The sequence below is a fragment of the Zootoca vivipara genome, chromosome 4 (genome assembly GCF_963506605.1).
Source record: "Zootoca vivipara chromosome 4, rZooViv1.1, whole genome shotgun sequence".
Classification (NCBI taxonomy): domain Eukaryota; kingdom Metazoa; phylum Chordata; class Lepidosauria; order Squamata; family Lacertidae; genus Zootoca; species Zootoca vivipara.
The window spans coordinates 70,554,499-70,571,583 of NC_083279.1; the positions used below are offsets into that span (position 1 = coordinate 70,554,499).

Below are 17,085 nucleotides of genomic sequence, written 5' to 3' on the forward strand. Positions count from 1 at the left end.
TTCCAAAGCATTGCTCTGAAAGGGCACGTTTCTGTGGCCAAAAGCATATCTTATCAGAGGCTTATTTGTCCCTGCATGCTTCATTACATTCTCACAAAAGACCAACTTGCAAGCTGCAGGCAGTTTCAAAGAAACATGTTTCAAAAGGAAACTTGCAACAGGCTTGTATGAATCTTTTGTTTCCTGTGCCAAGATAACCTTTCCCCACAGCTTCCTATATTTGCAACTCTTCCTGCCCCCAGGCTCCCCATCTCAGGCTTTGTATCCTGGAACAAGAGGAACAGTTGCCTGTTTGGATGAGAAAGGCTCCTTTGCCTTTCCAAGAATGAAGACCATCTGTTTCTGGAAAAATGACAGGTTCCCCTTTTGGACCTCATTCTTACACACTATCCTTAGAATCATAGAATAGTAGTGTTGGAAGGGACCCTGAGGACCAATGACAATGACAGCTCATTAACCATAGTTAAGAAGGGGGTCCAAGTTCACAAATAATACTAAGCAATGGTGGATGTTAACTAATGTTTTGTGAACCAACAACAACAATTGGTTAATGAGTGAGCTTTGGGCATAGTTAATAAACCATAGTTAAGCTGCCTGGCCTGGGTTCACATTAATGCTAGCCCATCATTTAAGAAACCACATATTAATAAACCTCGGCTGAGCATAATGTGCGAACAAAACAACTTTCTATGCAGACCGGCAATAGCTCGCCAGGTTTTCAGAGATGCTAGGGGTTCAACCTGGAATCTTCTTCATGCAAGGCAGAGACTACCACTGAGCTGTGGCCTAAGCTATGGTTCAAAAATGTTTTCCCCACTTTTCGTGCACAAACCAGGAAACTATTATTCCACATCACTTGGGAAGACAGGCAAACTAATATCAGTGTACTGGAAGAAGCAAAGATCATCAGTGTTGAAGTAATGATTCTTCAACACCAACTTCGTTGGACTGGTCATGTTGTGCAGATGCCTGATGATTGTCTTCCAAAGCAACTACTTTATTCCAAACTTAAAAATGGAAAGCGTAATGCTGGTGGTCAAAAAAGAGGTTTAAAGACTGTCTCAAGGCAAATCTTTAAAAATGTAGTATAAACACTTACAACTGGGAAACACTGGCCTGCGAGCACTCCAGTTGGAGAACAGCCTTTACCAAAAGTGACTTTGAAGACACTTGAACTCAGGACGCAAGGGAGAAACGTGCTAAGAGGAAGGCACGCTTGGCAAATCCAGACCGAGATCAACTCCCACCTGGAAACCAATGTCCCCACTGTGGAAGGATGTGTGGATCCAGAATTGGCCTCCACAATCACTTACAGACTCACTGTTAAAAACGTGTTTATGGAAGACAATCTTACTTGGCTACGACTGAGGAGAAGAAGAAGAAGAAGAAGAAGAAGAAGAAGAAGAAGAAGAAGAAGAAGAAGAAGAAGAAGAAGAAGAAGAAGAAGAAGGTGGTGAAGCAGTCTCTGCACTTGAACAGACGAACAGCAGGCATAATAAAAATTCTTTTCTGAAAAGAAACAGAGAAAAATCTGCAATTCATAATTCTGATTTTTGCTCTTTCCAAAGCATTGCTCTGAAAGGGCACGTTTCTGTGGCCAAAAGCATATCTTATCAGAGGCTTATTTGTCCCTGCATGCTTCATTACATTCTCACAAAAGACCAACTTGCAAGCTGCAGGCAGTTTCAAAGAAACATGTTTCAAAAGGAAACTTGCAACAGGCTTGTATGAATCTTTTGTTTCCTGTGCCAAGATAACCTTTCCCCACAGCTTCCTATATTTGCAACTCTTCCTGCCCCCAGGCTCCCCATCTCAGGCTTTGTATCCTGGAACAAGAGGAACAGTTGCCTGTTTGGATGAGAAAGGCTCCTTTGCCTTTCCAAGAATGAAGACCATCTGTTTCTGGAAAAATGACAGGTTCCCCTTTTGGACCTCATTCTTACACACTATCCTTAGAATCATAGAATAGTAGTGTTGGAAGGGACCCTGAGGACCATCTAGTCCATTGGGTAGGCAACCTAAGGCCCGGTGGCCAGATCTGACCCAATCATCTTCTCAATCCGCCCCGCGGACGGTCCGGGAATCAGCATGTTTTTACATGAGTAGAATGTGTCCTTTTATTTTAAATGCATCTCTGGGTTATTTGTGGTGCAGAGGAATTCATTCATATATTTTCCAAAATATAGTCCGGCCCCCCACAAGGTCTGAGGGACAGTGGATTGGCCCCATGTTGAAAAAGGTTGCTGTCCCCTGATCTAGTCCAATCCCCTGTAATGCAGGTAAATGCAGCTGTGGTGCTCAAACCTGTAATCTTTGTGTTATCAGCACCATGCTCTAACCAACTGAGCCATGCAATTCTTGCTCCAAAAGTACAATAATAGGGGCAGTTCCTTCCTAGGAACTCACTTAACAGCACTACTGCACTACAGAATCTATCTGTCTATGTGAACTAGTTTTTGGCATGTATTGATTCTGTAATATTGAAGCCTATTCCCGAGGCATATTTTCTTGATCTGCTATTGCATGTAGGAAATGACTAACATATCACTTTGAAGTTCTGAGAAATCTAAAGTGCCTGAGAACAAGTTTGTGTGTGATGGAAAGAAAAAGAAGCCAAAAACCTCAGATTGGTGGTATCTAAAAATGTAGACATTTGTTTCTCAGTTGGTAAGAAATTATTATTATTATATTATTTATTTATTTATTTATTTATTTATTATTATTATTACTTTAGACTAGTGATATGATATTTCTGTCATTCATGTGTATGTTTGGGGTTTTTTTTTTTAAGGCACCATCATCCTGTTTTCAACTGGGAAATTATGGAGCTTATGTGGAACTTATGTCAAGTTTGCATAACAGTTATGAAAGAAGGGATAATCTTTAAAGTGTATGGAAAAATGGACAGTGTCACTTGCTTTGGCGTTCACACAAAGGAAGAGAAAAAGGAGGTGGCACAATTGTAACATGAGAATCTCATGAATAGTAAAGCTGATTAACATGAAGCAATCAAATACATTTCCACAAGTATACAACAAACTATGGCAATCCTATATTCAGTGGCCTGGTAGCAAATCACATTGAACTAAACGACCCTTCCTTCTGAGCAAACATGGGTAGGATTGCACTGTAAATGACATTCAGCCATGCTACACTGACAACTACCCTGTTTCTCCGAAAATAAGACGTAGCCATAAAATAAGCCGTAGCAGGATTTTTAAGCATTCAAGGAATATAAACCATACCCCAAAAATAAGACATAGTGATAGGCGCAGCAGCAATGCCGGCCATGGCAGGAGGAGGAGAAAAAAAAATAAGACATCCCCTGAAAATAAGCCATGGTGTGGTTTTTTGAGGAAAAATAAATATAAGACGGTGTCTTATTTTCGGAGAAACACAGTATATTTAAAGAACAAATAATTTTAAAAAGAAGGACTGATTAAGTGGAAACCCATGAAACAAGCTTTTTTAAAAATCCTTTCTGCATCTACTTTGCTTTCCACACATACCACTCTCTTTAGACACAGACATCTCATACTCCCAACACTCAAACCTAAACTGTACTTGAAGTTAAATGTGCTTTTCCACCTAACTTGCAACATTTTTTTCCCATGCAACTTGCATTGCCAGTGTGTTTGTGTGTGATAACTAATCAGAGCAGGCAATCCTTCCTAGCCTGCTGCAGTCCTGATGAAAACTTCTGTTTTGAAGGTGCAGTTGGCAGTGGAGGAGATCCTCCATTGGCATCTGTGTGGCGATTCTCCATCCCTGCAAGCTAACAGCACTTTCAGAGGACGGATTTTAATCAAGACTGAAACAAGGCCAGAATAGCTTAAATTCCCCTTCCATTCTTGCTCTGATACAAGCTGGTACAATATTCCTTTTTTTTTTTAAGAAAAACACCTGCCTGATAAGTAGCTGAAATGTTCAAGTCAAGGGTAAAATCCAACAGTGTACCATAACCTTTATGATTGGGAACTGGGGTGGGAGTAAGATCTTCTCACTGTGCTCAATCTATACCAGCAGTTGGAAGTTCTGCCTTTCTACTGTAACATGCAAGCATGGTTTAAGTGGTGGAGTTAGAATGTGCCTATTTCTTTCTTCAAATCACCTTCCATAAAAACACAAGAACCGTCTGTTGGATCAGGTCAATGGTCCATCTAGTCCAACATCCTGTTCTCACAGTGGCCAACCAAATGCCTGCAGGAAACCAGGGAGCAGAGCATGACCTTGAGAGCACTCTTGCGTCTCATAGTTTCCAGCAACTAGCATTCAGAAGCATTGCTGCCTCCAAATGAGGAGGCAGAGCATCAGCACCATGGCTAGTAGCCACCCATTGCCCTCTCATCCATGAATTCATCTGATCCTCTTTTAAAGCCATCCAAGTTGGTTGTCATCACTGCCTCCTGGGGAAGTGAGCTCCCTAGCCCAGTGTTTCTCAACCTTTTTTGGGCCACGGCACACTTGTTCTATGAAAAAAAATCCCGCGGCACACCAACTCTGTGCCGCCCTATATTTAGTTTAGTTTGGAGGGGAGACGTAATCATTACACACACGGGTGCAAAAAGTGCATGGTGTAAAAGTTGGAGTTTAATGGCAAAAGACTGTTGAGGGGTTCCTTTGCGGGTCTGTTCTGCATTATGTCCTTGGCGGAGCCACTCGCCGCCTTCTCCCCGTGCGCGCAGCCCCGGCGGCGGAGTTTCTGCAGTGGAAGGGAACAAACGATGGACCAACCTCCAGGGTGGATTTGATTTAAATCAAACTGATTTAAATCGTGATTTAAATCACGATTTAAATCACTAGTCAGTAAGGCTTGATTTAAATCATAGTCGATTTAAATCACATGAAAAACTTAAATACTGTCCACTCCAAACAATCAGAAAAATATTGTTTCTATTCTATTCACTGAACTTCTTGAAACTTAGCACTGAAGGGGTTGTTTCTGTATTCATAGGTTTGTAGAACAATAGGATTAAGGTCTTTTTCTCAACTCTGTTCATGTTATAACATTTTTGCTGTGAAGAAGAGGCATGTGATCTCTGTTGAGTCAAATTCAGTTTTGAGAACTGCAAAAGTAAACCAAGCATCTGTGATAATATCTTGTAGGCAGAGAATCTGCCCAATAATCTTACAAAAACCTCTGGAAGAGCATGACATTGTGAATGGATTAATGGCATTTATTTACCCCCAAAAATAAACATATACAACTTATTCTACATAATTAAAAAACTAATCTTTATTTCATGATGGAATAACCTTTGGATGGTAATATATTTTCCTCAAAAAGCATTTTATTTTTAAAAAAATCAGATTTAAATCAAAAAAATCGATTTAAATCAAAAAAATCCAATTTAAATCAAAAAAATCTGATTTTTTTGATTTTTTTAAAAAAATCATTGATTTTTATCCACCCTGCCGACCTCCGATCAGTCCCTGTCTGTGTGGGCTGGGGCTTCTTGGTGAGGCTCCCTTTTGAGGCTCCCACATGCGGCTCCGGAGCTGCGGGTTGCCGACCCCTGGGCTAGCAAGAAGAGCACCTCACCTTCTGCAGGACTCCTTGCCAAAGAGGCCGCTCACTCCCGCGCCGACCAAAAAACTCCCGGGCGCCGCCAGCAAGAGGAGCGAGAGCGAGACAAACAGCTGCGGTGGTGGCTGTTGAGAGCTGCGCTCGCCCCGCCCCCATCATGACCCGGACGGCTTCCTTTCCGGCGGGTCAGCGCCCCTAATGGCGGCCGCCAGTCACGTGACAGGGCAGCAAATCGCCCTTCTCGTCGCCAGCGTCTCCCGGCACACCAACCAGCGTCCAACGCTGCCCTAGCCTGACACTGCACTGCAGGAAGAAGTACTTTATCTGCCCTAAATCTTCCAACACCCAGCTTCACTGGATGTCCCAGAGTTCTCTCCACTTTCTCCATGCCATGCATAATTTTATAATCTTCTATCATGCCGCCTCTTGTTCACCTTTTCTCTAAATTAAAAAGTTCCAAAGGCTGCAACCTTTCCTCATAGGGAAGTCACTCCATCCCCTTGATCACTTTCTTGGCCCTTTTCTGAACCTTTTCCAACTCTACAATATCCTGTTTGAGGTGAGGCGACCAGAACTGTACAAAGTACAGTTGTACCTTGGTTTTCAAACAGCTTAGTTCTTGAACGTTTTGACTCCCAACGCCGCAAACCCAGAAGTGACTGTTCCTGTTTGCGAACTATTTTTGAAAGCCGAGCATCCGACGGGGCTTCTACAGCTTCTGATTGGCTGCAGGAAGCTCCTGCAGCCAATCAGAAGCCGTGCTTTGGTTTCCGAACATTTTGGAAGTCAAACGGACTTCTGGAACAGATTCCATTCAACTTTCAAGGTACGACTATACTCTTAATTGTGGTCACACCATAGATTTGTCTAACAGCACTATGGTAATATCGTATGTAGCATGTCTTCCTTTCAACCTTTAACCATCTATATAACCCCGAAGTTTCGCACCATATACAAAGTAACTAAGCTTAGTCACTAGTTACAGGTAGGTAGCCGTTTTGGTCTGAGTCGAAGCAAAATAAAAAAATTCCTTCAGTAGCACCTTAAAGACCAACTAAGTTTTTATTTTGGTATGAGCTTTCGTGTGCATGCCAAAATAAAAACTTAGTTGGTCTTTAAGGTGCTACTGAAGGAATTTTTTATTAAGCTTAGTCACATTTGTCTCAATGCCACCAGCTACAACCACATCCTGGTTCTTAACTGTAGTTCAGTTCAATTATAAAAGGCTTTTAAAGTTTTTAATACAAAAAATAATAATAACAAGAAAGGGATTTTCATGTTATGCTTGCAGAAACATGGGTTCCCGCACTATAAAGAAATGGGAGAAATGTCTCATCTTTAGAATGGACAGCATGCCATGTTAAATTAAATATGCTTTTAAGACCACTGATTTCAATGAAATTAAGCACACTGTAGTCTGTTTTAATTATAACATATCTCCAGCTGACACCAGTTTCAACAGTGTCACTTTACATGCTCAGGCATATAACCTACTAGCATTACCCCTTTAGGATTATAGCTCAGTAACACAGGAAGGTATCTTTTTATTTTTAAGAAATGCTCTCTCTCTATTGAGCATCGAGTTTTTCTGGAAAAGCTTGGTTTTAAAAATAAATAAAAGGTAAAATCCCAATGTAATCATAAGACTCTGAGAGCTGAAAGGCTAAGGAAAACATCAAAAGGTCACAAGACATGGAATACCATCACGAGTTAAGTCACACAGTCTATTTTATTTTCCAGCATAGCCTTGTAGCCTTCGGAAATTCAAAGCCTGCAGTCTAGCGGAAGCATGAAAGCATTGTAAAGAAAAGTAAACAGCAGCATGTCCCAGGTATCAGGTTTGCTAACAAATGTGAGTCAACAATAAGTTGGAAGAGAAAGGGCTCTGTTCATTCATCCATCTCAATAATGAGCCCTACCTCTCTATGTCATACAGAAGGGACTCATAAGAAGATACTAGCCATAACAGCTATGCTCTGCCTCCAGAGCTGGAAGTAGTGATACTTCTGAATACCAGTTGCTGGAAACCATAGGAAGGAGAGGGCACTTGTGCTCATATCCTGCCTGCTAGTTTCCCACAGACATCTGATCAGCCACTGTGAGAATCGGATGCTGGACTAGATGGGCCACTGGCCTGTTCCATTAGGCTCTGCTGGAAGAAAAATCTGCTGGATCAGGCCAATAGCCCATCTAGCTTAGCATCCTGTTCTCACAGTGGCCAACCAGATGCCTGTGGGAAACTCGCAAGCAGGACCTGAGCACAACAGCACATGCCATTTCCAGCAGCTGATATCTTGAAGCCTATTGCCTCTGACTCAGGGAGTAGAACATAGCCATCTAGGTTAGTAGACATGGATATTCTTATTCTCCATGAGGTCTCACAACCCTGTCCCTTCACACCACTGGCACACCAGCTTACAGCTAATAACTGTCTCCCACAATACCACTCTTTACCTTGAACGGACCTGCTTAGAAAGTCTGGCTCAAGAGTATAAGCACTTCCGGTCGTCATAAGGCAGGCATCTTCAAACTTTTTAGACCCAGAACCCATGTTAACTTAAACATGCATTGGCAGACCCATTTCTCAGTCTTTTGCTACATCTTCACATGATGGTAGTGCTCCTGCTGCGACCCACCTTGGATCATGCCACAACCCACTGGTGCATCCCCACACACCAGTTGAGAACCAGTGCCATAATGGGAAATTAATGGTCCAAATAATTCTTGGACCAGCATGGCACCTTAAACCTAGGTTATGAGCACAACAACAGAATGTCTAGGCACACTTTTTTAATAACAAGAATACAAAGCTGAAAATGAATGAACTGCAGTTAAAATATTATGTTCATCTTTCACAAGGTCTAGTCCTTACCCTGCCCACCCCCCTAAAATCCTTAGGAGGGTTTCTTCCCCAGTCTTCAGAGAGTAGCTGGAAGTGGGGAAGCAAAAAAAAGGTCCCCCTTTCCTTCCACACTGAGTTTTAATCAGAAATCTTAGGTGCAGGACTGCTCCGAGAGGTAAAAACAACAACAACTGCTTGCGCTTATGAAATGCCCTGTCACAAAATGTGCCTAGAACAATGGGAATTTTGAACACTGTCTGCAGCTTGAAAATTTGTTACCTTTTCAGCTCTGAAAAAGACTTTTTTTTACAGGCTCTGCAGCCCTACTGCAGTCCATTGATGTACAGGTGAAACTCAGAAAATTAGAGTATCGTCGAAAAATGCATTTATTTCAGTAATGCAACTTAAAAGGTGAAACCAATACATGAGATAGATGCATGACATGCAAAGCAAGATATGTCAAGCCTTTATTTGTTGTAAATGTAATTATTTGTCGTTAGGCGGGTCAATTATAAATGCAATGTAATTAATTAAATGTAATAGCGATGTTTATTTTTGTATTGTTGTAACTATTTGTTGTATTACCCATCAGAGAAGGGTGAATTAATGTGCTGATTCCCACACTGCACACACAGTGTTAAGGACCTGCCCTACCAACGTGAGAGCCCCAACTTCAAATTTGTTCTTACTAATTTTGAAAGTACATCAGGTTTAAGGACTTGTTTGTTTTGTTCTGTTCCTTCTACTCTTTTATTAGCCACCTTGAGTCTTTCAGAGAAATCAAAGATATATAAATTGTTAAAATAAATAAATGCTAGTAGGGTTAAGAGTGAGGTCTGCAAAGGCAGAACCAAGGAAAACCTAGGATCCAATGGGAGGCAATTGATTAAGAAGGGGGGAAATCCTCTGCCCTCATTTCTCATCTAACTGCCTTCAGCTCCCACTCACTAATGCCTTAGGATTACATCCTTAAATCTCTCATTGGCTTCAGCCAGCATGCCAAACTCTCCATACCACTATACGTCAGGCAGGGAATGCAAATCCATAAATGTCAGCTTGTATAGCACATGAACTTCCTTTCCAAAAGAACAATCATCTCTTTGTAATCAGAGTCCTCTACTATACAGTACAAAGCTTTCCTTTGCACTAAGGACGGGACTGTGTATGCTGAAGAAATGAAGAGAATTAACCGAAAAAAACGAATTCTATGTCCTTGCATAGATTGTCTGAACTTGCATAATTCTTCTGCTTCTAATAGGCATCAGAAACCAAAGCTTTAGTTCCTGGGTGCTGGAAATTCTACTAACAGCAAAATCCTATGTATGTTTACTCTGCAAGGACTCTACAGTTTTCAGCCAAGCCCCCAGCTGACTACTATTACAAACACTGCCTACTGTGCACACTTGTGACCTGCATCTGTGTTACATACATAAGGTCTGGAAACTTTTTCAGAAGAAGGACAAGGAGGAGGATCTCAGATGCTGTTCCATATACAGGTAACCAACCATGAGCTTTTGTGGCTCTAGGGCTCTTAGTAGACCACTGGCTTAATATGAGTCAACAGTGTGATGCAGCAGCAAAAAAAAGGTCATGCTATTCTAGGCTGCATCAACAGACGTATAGATAGTGTCTAGATCAAGGGACCCAGGTGGCGCTGTGGTTAAACCACTGAGCCTAGGGCTTGCTGATCAGAAGGTCAGCGGTTCGAATCCCTGTGACGGGATGAGCTCCCGTTGCTTGGTCCCAGCTCCTGCCAACCTAGCAGTTCGAAAGCACGTCAAAATGCAAGTAGATAAATAGGAACTGCTACAGCGGGAAGGTAAATGGCATTTCCATGTGCTGCTCTGGTTTGCCAGAAGCGGCTTTGTCATGCTGGCCACATGACCTGGAAGCTATACGCCGGCTCCCTCGGCCAATAATGCGAGATGAGCGCGCAACCCCAGAGTCGGTCACGACTGGACCTAATCGTCAGGGGTCCCTTTACCTTTACCTTTAGATCAAGGGAAGTAATAATAGCATTCTATTCTGCCTTGCTCAGGCCTTAGCTGAAGTACTGTGTCCAGTTCTGGACACCACAATTTAAGAAGGATATTGTGCAGACGAAGGTGACCAAGGTGATAAAGGGCCTATGAACCAAATGTTATAAGGGTTTGAGGTAACTGGGTATATTTAGCCTGGAGAAGAGGAGACTAAGAGGATATATGATAGCCATCTTCAAATATCTAAAGGGCTGTCACATGGAAGATGGAGCAAGCTTGTTTTCTCTTACTCCAAAGTGTAGGACCTGCACCAATGGATTCAACTTACAAGAAAGGAGGAGATTCTGACTAAACACCAGAAAGAACTTCCTGACAGTAAGAGCAGTTTGAGGTGGAACAGACTCCCTCATGAAGTTGTGGACTCTGCTTCCTTGGAAGCTTTTAAGCGGAGATTGGATGGCCATCTGCCATGGATGCTTTAGTTGAGATTCTTGCATTGCAGGGAGTTGGACTAAATGACCTTTGGAGTCCCTTCCAACATTACAGTTCTACAATTCTATTATTCATACTGTCTTTACAACGGTTTCATTTAGTGTGCCTCTCCCTCTGCCTTTCTACTGTCTATTTTTGTCCTGTTTCAGCCGTTTCAGTATTTGACTCACTACTTTGCTCACACATATAACTTTCTGCTTCCTGATAAAGATCTAAATAGGACTGTGTGTCTTCCAATGTTTGCTTTAGAAGTATTTATATACCCCCGCCTTTTAAATCCAAGAGCAGCTTCTCATTGTATAATAAAATAATATCTGATTATAAAAATGCAAACACCATAAATCAATAAAACATCTAAACCCATAGCTTCTGACAGCAGTAAAATGACTTTACTTTATACAAGGAAGTCCAATAGGACACAAGAAATAAATGGTTGCTAAATTATGGATTGACATGGTCACACTGCAAAGCAGCCTTGCCCAAGGTACCGGTAAGCAACAATTCCTTACCATTTATCAGCTTACCAGAGCCATTACTCAATCTGCCCATGCAACCTCATGTAGTTGGTGGGCTAATAATTTTTTAGGCATTTGCAAAGCTACTGCCAACATTACAATGAGCAGCAATGGGACAGATTACACCCTAGAACTCACAAGGGTACTTTATTAGACAGTTGCAATTTCAAAGGAAGATATGGCTGGAGGCAACTGGCAGAGAGGGAAACAGAGGCAAAAGGTAAGACCTGCCTCATAGATGCTCTTTCTCAGCAGTTTAACAGCCATGCCTGTTCTTGGTGTTCCAAGGAGTTGCTCATCCAGAGGTTTTTTCTGGACAGGTATCTACTGGACAATCTACCACTGAGCCAGGTTAAGTAGTGAAGGAAAGAGGTTCCTGGCTCAGACCAGATTACATATGGACTACTCCACTGCCTGCACAAGTTACAGTAGCCTGCACCATCATATGCTACTTTGTTGAGCTAATCAGTGCTCTTCGGAGTAAAATTGTGCCACTACATGCTACTATTCTCTCATTCAGGGTGAGGTCAAGTGCTGTAGACAGAAAAGCAAAAACTCTCTTGAAGAAAGTTTGAGTCCCATTCCTGAACAAGTTCCTCTCTGGCCACCAACTCAAAGCCAAGCTCTCTAAATTGCTTTCCTCCCTGCAGGGAGAAAGATGCTCCCCCATATACAGTAAATTAAAAACAAGCAGTTTGGGGAGGGGGGGGGGTGATTTTGAGATGCAAAGCAAACATGGAACCTAGAATTAAGTAGCCTCTCCCTTCCTGCTTTTCTTCCAGTTAAGATTTGCAGCATACGTAGGATCCTTTCGGTTTTAAAAAAATGCAGAGAAAAGGAGCATGGAACTCCTTCAAATGTCTAGATCAGTGCTTAAGTGGATTACAGGGGGGGAAAGCACTCTGAACACATGCTAGTATGCATGGTATATAAGGTATGTTCCCAAGCATGCATTTTCAGAGTGACTAGTGCACACTCAAATCCATCTTTTCCACACCTCTGAACTCCCCAAAGATTGGCTCTTTTCTGTTCCTGAACTGACCAAGACTATAGGATGTCCCTATTTTCATTGGAGAAATGTGGGAGGGGACGTCCCGATTTTCATTGGAGAAATGTGGGAGGGGACGTCCCGATTTTCATTGGAGAAATGTTAGAGGGTATGCTTTCAGGGCTGCTCTACTTAATGCTTGCCAAGGAAATTGAGAATAACCACTGGATAATGCATTCCAGGCCTTGATTCCAAACTCTGCCTGGGACAACATGTAGTCTTTGCATAATGTTGAAAAAAGCTGGAGGTGTACCTTTTACTCAAGCTGTGATATACAGTACATCAACAGCTTTACATCAGCTTAGTGTATTTTCCCCTCAATGAAGGCCACAGATGTTGCCCTAAGGCTATGTATTCATAGTGCATGATGTCACAGTAAGCAAGTTAAGCACCAGTAACTTGAGCAGGAGTGGGAAAACTGGTTATTTATCCCTTGTACTTCTGAAAAACTTCTTGAACAAAAGTATGTTCAGCCTCAGTGCTATGTGTGCACTTCAGAATGTTCTAAGACAGTGATATTCAACAGGTAGATCACGATCTACTGGTAGAGCACGGGTGTTCCTGGTAGATCGCCCCTCCCCCAAAAAAGCAAAAAAAAAAAAAAAAAGCTCAACAACTTTGGCTCCCTAAAAAAAGCCCAACAACGTTGGTAGATCACTGCCAGTCTTTTTATAGTGGGAGTAGATCTCAGTCTCTTGAAAGTTGGACATGCCTGTTCTAAGAGGAAGCCCATATCCAAAAGTAAATGACAACAAATCATATGCAGAGAAGTGAATATTACAAACCCCAAAACACAGCTAAGCATGCTAACAGGTAACACATCTCCAAAGGATGTGGGAAAACTATATAAAAGCAAATCAAGTGCACTGGAGAATTACATTACAAATCCATCTGTTTTAAATGGGTAAAGGTAAAGGTACCCCTGACCACTAGGTCCAGTCGCGGACAACTCTGGGGTTGCATGCTCATCTCACTTTACTGGCCAAGGGAGCCGACGTTGTCTGCAGACAGCTTCCAGGGTCATGTGGCCAGCATGACTAAGCCGCTTCTGACGAACCAGAGCAGCGCACAGAAACGCCGTTTACCTTCCCACCGGAGCAGCACCTACTGTATTTATCTACTTGCACTTTGACATACTTTCAAACTGCTAGGTGGGCAGGAACTGGGACCTTCTTCTCTTTCCTCCCAATAAAGGTAAAGGGACCCCTGACCATTAGGTCCAGTCATGACCGACTCTGGGGTTGCGCGCTCATCTCGCATTATTGGCCGAGGGAGCCGGCGTATAGCTTCCAGGTCATGTGGCCAGCATGACAGAGCCGCTTCTGGCAAACCAGAGCAGCACATGGAAACGCCGTTTACCTTCCTGCTGTAGCGGTTCCTATTTATCTACTTGCATTTTGACGAGCTTTTGAACTGCTAGGTTGACAGGAGCTGGGACCAAGCAACGGGAGCTCACCCCGTCACAGGGATTCGAACTGCCGACCTTCTGATCGGCAAGCCCTAGGCTCAGTGGTTTAACCCACAGCACCACCTGGGTCCCAGGTGCCTAAAAATAAAATGGGCTGTCAGTTTTTCTAAAAACATACATGGATGTCTAGCTGGGGATTTCCCCAAGGAATGGTCCAAGAATCACAGAATCGACCTGAGAACCACAACAAAGTATTTTCCATAGCTCTATATCCCATGTTTCCTTGCCTTTCCAATAAATTTCCTTCATGTGCAAAAACTAAAACATAAAATAAAAATGGGACACATCCAGAGAGAAAAGCCTTTAGAAGCAAACTGTGTTGAACATGTAAAGCAAGCATGTTTGAGCAACTTTGTTCAGTTTGCCTAGTTTACATTGCAATCTGACAGACATTTCTTAGTAGTAGGCCCCATTAAAGTCAGTGGGGCTTGGAAGTAAATATGTTCAGGGGTGGAGTCCCGGTGGACTAGACAGTCTATAAATAGGTCTTATGATTACCGTGCAGCAAGCAGCAAAGGGAAGCCACAGCTTGAAACAGTAAGCAACAATTTTGACAACCAACTAACCATTTCTCTCTAAACCTATGCTCATTTACAGTGTCCAAATTTCACTCTGACCTGCACAGGTTCTTAAGCACATGCATTTACAGAATTTGCTATTCCAGATTCCAGAACCTTTATTTCATCCATGTCGGTCTGGTCCACTTACCTGGGCTGCATTTACACACAAGTCTATTCCATTTTCACAATGTCCCCTTAACTGTCACTTTTGCACATTCCATTTGAACTTCCACCTTTCCGGAAACACGGCAGAATATAGCACAAGCTTAGCACCCATTTCTGTATTATTTGCAAATGAAGTCTAGAAGGAAATAACATGGAAATGAGAGCTTAACTTGTGCTATATTCTGCTACATTTCCAGAAATGGCTTTTATGACACCTTAAAGTTCACATACAATGCTGAAATTAGCATTTAAGGGACAGTTGGGATAATGGAATTAACTGCTGTGTGAATACAGCCTCAAAATGATTTCCATTTAGCTTTCAAGCAAATGGACCAAAGATAAGTACATACACAAAGTATGGATGATGTGTAATGTTTAGTGGATTTAAGCCTGCTGATTTCAATGGATCTAGTCTTGAGTTTACATTAGTTGCATATCACCCAAGTACATTTATAATTGATATTGGTTGTAAAACATAAAGGCAATTAACATTACTAGGGCCAAAGTCTTGGCCTCAATAAAATTCAGAATTTCACCTTTCGGGAAGTCTGGATTTGTGGAAAGACAAATGTTTGTGGAGAGTGGGAATGGTTTTGTTAAACCAACACATAATAGGCACGAGGTACTTGGGGAAAAAGTCACAAGAGGTGAAGGCTGTTCTTGTTTAAACTTGCCTAACTTTCACTGCGGGAAAAATCAAAGGGCTCAGACATCTCTTTAAACTGTTTGCGCAGTCTCACCTCACCAGGACCAAAACCGAATAAATGTTTTTAAGAGCGTAGGAAGAAAAGTGAGACAGAGAAAATTATAAGCGACGATTGAGGGGGCGGGCTAGTTAGGGAAGGGAAGACTGTGCCACCACTGCCTGTCTGCATGCGCGGTCGTTTCCTTTTCAAGGAGCGATGCTGCTGCAGCCGCTCTACCACGTCGGCCCTTTTCGGCTGTTTGCTAACAGCACCAAGAGGGAGGAAGTCACGCCTCTCTCAACAGATCTCGTTTCACTCCGAGGCCCTTAAACTTTTCGCCTTTTTTCCTGGAGGGGGGGGGGGCGGCAGGAGGGAGAGGGAGGCATGGAAACCGGGAAAGGTTTCCCCTCCGGCTTTGAAAAAGCACGATGAAAGAAGCCCCAAGATCTGTGATCGCTACAGGATTCCTCCCCAGGAAAGCGCGGGCTGCCTCTCTCGCCGATGCGAGGGGAAGTTTGAAAGGAAGAAAGCGCTCTCTCCGTCTGCCTCGCTCCCAAACTTCACGCCACATTGGGAGGGGGGAGGTCGGGGAGAGACAAAGACATCCGAAACCCTCGCGGATGCGGGGAGGGGCACTTTTCTCTCCCGTCCTAAAAAGTTTGAAACCGCATCGCCAAGCTCCTCTCGAAACCCGGCCGCGCCTCGTGCAGCCACGCGTTCCCTCGGTCCAAGCCTGAGGTGGGAAGGCTTCAAGGTTTGCAGGACCTATCCGCTTTCCCTTTGCCTTTGTACGCAGAGATCCCCCCAGCTACATCCAGGTGGGAAAGAAATAACCCGCTTCACGTGAGCCCAGGGATTTGTGCGCAGTGTCACCCTTGGTACCCGCAATCCTTCCGCACAAAGGCTTGCATCCCACCCGCCCCCATTTCTGCAATAGACAGAAGCGCAGAGAAAAGGGTCGCCTCGGGCGACCTCGTTCAACTCGCCCAGGCTGGCCCCCTCCCCGCTGGCCCAAAAGGCAAGTCCTCCCTCAGAGCTGAGGAAGGAAGGCACCCCAGCGTCCTAACAGCCAGGCAGCTGCGGCTTTGCAGCGTCAGTCAGGCGGCCCCTCCTCTCCACAGACTCTCGCTTCCCCTTACCGTGCCCAGCGGGCTGCTGCTCTTTCGCTAACCTCCAGCGTGGCTGGAGCCGCTTGCGCTGCAGCGCCGGGGCTTTCCCGCCTTGGGCTCCCAGCAGCCTGTGCTTCCCGGCGGCGGCTCCTTGCTGCCTCACTCTTCGGCCCTCCCGTCGCTCCGACGGGTCTTCAGCGGTAAGGGACGGAGCCTCATCTGGGCAGGAGGCCGTGGCGGAGAGAGGGAGGAGAGGGACGGACGGACGGGAAGAGCCTGGCGCTAAGACGGCGCTGCCCCGCGCCTCGGCTGCGAGCAAGAAGTCCGAGAAGGCGAGGGAGTCCGCAGCAGCAGGAGGAGGAGGCTCCGCCCGCTGCAGCCGCCGCTGCCGCCAACGTCCTGCCCACTCGAAGAGAGGGAAGCCCTCCAGGTCGCGGGACGAGCCGGCCCCTCCTCCGCGCACAAGGAAAAGTTCCGAGGCAGGCGAGGAGACGGGGCAGCTGGACGAGTCAGCTGTCCTGGGGGGGACGCCCCCCGAGCGAGATCTCGGAGGGGTTTCGCCTGCCACAAGCCAGCCCCCAATATTGCTGAGTATTGGAGGGGGCCTTGCAGGCCTGGGTAAGCCCGGCCCCCTGCTCCAGGCAGGAAAGCTAGATCCGGGCTGAGCCTCCCCACCTTGAGGACTCCCAGGAAG

At 44.3% G+C, this 17,085-nt stretch overlaps 1 protein-coding gene across 1 annotated transcript in view; it reads right to left on the reverse strand.

Annotated features, from left to right (window-relative positions):
- The window catches only part of ST3GAL6 (ST3 beta-galactoside alpha-2,3-sialyltransferase 6), a 48,306-nt gene extending 31,470 nt beyond the window's left edge, over positions 1-16,836 (reverse strand). Inside the window, exon 1 of the mRNA XM_035114581.2 lies at positions 16,422-16,836. The gene's annotated coding sequence lies outside the window, so the exon portion shown is untranslated. The remainder of the gene's footprint in view (positions 1-16,421) is intronic.
- Between the last annotated feature and the right edge of the window lie 249 nt (positions 16,837-17,085).